At 47.3% G+C, this 2,246-nt stretch overlaps 1 pseudogene; it reads left to right on the forward strand.

Moving 5' to 3' along the window:
• The first annotated feature begins 722 nt into the window (after positions 1–722).
• LOC129064298 (uncharacterized) lies at positions 723–821 on the forward strand (annotated as a pseudogene).
• Positions 822–2,246: the final 1,425 nt, after the last annotated feature.

A 2,246-nucleotide genomic window follows, 5' to 3' on the forward strand; every position in this document is an offset into this window, starting at 1 on the left:
AATATTTCAAGTGGGAGTGGTCATTTTGAAAGTATCCACCTCAAGGTTATGGTAATGATTGAATGGGTTAGGCTATGTAGAGTTTTTGGTTTTTACACATATAAAACTTGCTCTGCTAGTCCTCTATTTGCTACAGATCCAAACCCTGTTTTCCTGGTGATTTCAATTCAAGGATAAGAATATTGTTGTTGTTGTTTTTGTGTGTTTGTTTGTTTGTTTTTAAGTCATCAACCCTTCCTCTGTTGCTAGTACCAATGGCAGGAGGCATGTGTTGAGCACATGCTCTCCCCTTAGGAAGAAGTTGGTAGGAAATTTCTCCAAGTCTGGAAAATGCTAAGCCTAGCCATGTAACGGGTAATGTCAGCACACCTCCCAATCTCTCGGATCCCTTTACCAGAGCACTTTTCAAACTTCATTGCTTTTTTTAAAAAATCACCTGGCCCTGGCCTGGTAACTTGTTCATTCGCTTAGAGCATCATCCCTGATATCGCAAGGTTGAGGGGTTTTTTGTTTTTTGTTTTTAATTTTATTTTAATTTATTTTTCCAAATACATTTGTCTCTGCCTACCCCCCACCACTTTCCCTTGCCCCCTCCCACTTTCCCTCCCTCAGCTCTTCCCCTTTGGTTTTGTCCATGAGTCCTTGCTATATGTTCCTTGACTTTCCCCTTCCCTTCCTTTCCCCTGTCCCCCCTCCCTCCTGCCCTCTTGTCTCTGTTGATTATCGCTTCTTGGCCTTTTGGCTAAGATCAAGTGTAGTATCTGTTCTTATCAGGTTGAGGGTTTGATCCCCAGTCAGGGCACATACAAATATCAACCAATGAATGCATAATTAAGTGGAACAACAAATCTCTTCCCCCACCACCTTTCTCTCTCTTCCTCATTCTCTCTCTCCCTCTCCCACCCCTCTAAAATCAATTTTTCAAAAAGAGACTCTTTAAAAAAAAAATCACCTAAAGGGCCTTGTTATGTCTCATGGTTTCATAATTCCAGAGTGGGGCCACAAGTTCGGACTTGCAAACCACCCCCAGGTGGTGATGATACCAGATGGTATCACCCAAAACAGAGAACTCACAAGACCAGAACTGATTAGAACACAGCTGCTCTGCCCCCACCCTTCCACCTCCGGGAGGTGAGGGCAGCAGCCCAGCAGCAGTGAAGAGCCCGCAGCTGCTTGCAGCCTGCTGGACCTGTGGCCAGACTGGCCGAGCCTCTTGCCTGGGCTGCCCATCCTCACAGAGGGCCTCACTCTCACAAGAGCTGCACGGGCAGGCTGGCTTGCCATGACTTCTGCCACCAGAGCTGGGAGCAACAGCAAGGGTGCAGTTGCAGAAGTCACAGCTACTTCTAGGATGACAGGTGCAGGACCGCCTCACTTCACCTTCCCTGCACGTCTGGGAGGAGGGCTGATCTTTCCCAAGCCCTGTCTTTCTTAAGCCACCCTGAGGCTGCCAACAACCAGGTGACTTATCTCCCTGGAATCTAGATGAGGAGCCACAGGGCCAGGTGAGTTAAAACCTGCATCATGATGAAAAAATATCAGGAAAGTGTGCCATGCACGGCCCATAGATAAGAGACCTGGTCACTACGTGTGAACTTCTCAAGGAGTAAATAAATAAAGGCTTAAATATCCTGAGGGCTAAATAGTAAACATCCTTCAGAGCAGTGATCAAGTTAAGGAAAGGCAACCTCTCCAACACCTCTACATTATGAACTGGAAGAATCATGGATTTAAAATCATGGGCTACAGAGTGGGGCCCCTAAAACCTGGGTCAGAATTCCAGCTCTGAGACATCTTGGTTGTGTGACCTAAAGCAGCTTATAACCTCATCTTGTGCCCTAATTCCCCAACAAGTAAACTGGGGTGGTAACACCCAGCTCTTAGGGATGCTGTCGGACTGAATGGTACCTGATGTTGAACACTTAGCACAGTGCGCAGAAATGGTGGTCTCCCTGTGCTTCAAAGTCTCAACTTCCTCCTTCACTCCCACGGCCCATTTCTCTTCCCTTCTTTCACCAAACGCACACCACGCTTTCCCTTATTCCCATCCTTTCAACACTCATTTTTGTCCTTGGCTTTCTGTACGGCTTCACTCGAATGTGCTCACCTTTGTCTCCTCAAGGAGCCCATAGAAGCCTCCCTCTCATGCATAAAGCCAAGCAGTGCCAGGCACCACCCTCTAAACATCTGAACCTCTGGGTCCTCCCACCCTCACAGAGCAGTTTCCCGAGCACCAGGAAAAATGT

Source organism: Pteronotus mesoamericanus, unplaced genomic scaffold, assembly GCF_021234165.1.
Source record: "Pteronotus mesoamericanus isolate MK-2021 breed Mesoamerican mustached bat unplaced genomic scaffold, CSHL_Meso_final contig_100, whole genome shotgun sequence".
Lineage (NCBI taxonomy): Eukaryota > Metazoa > Chordata > Mammalia > Chiroptera > Mormoopidae > Pteronotus > Pteronotus mesoamericanus.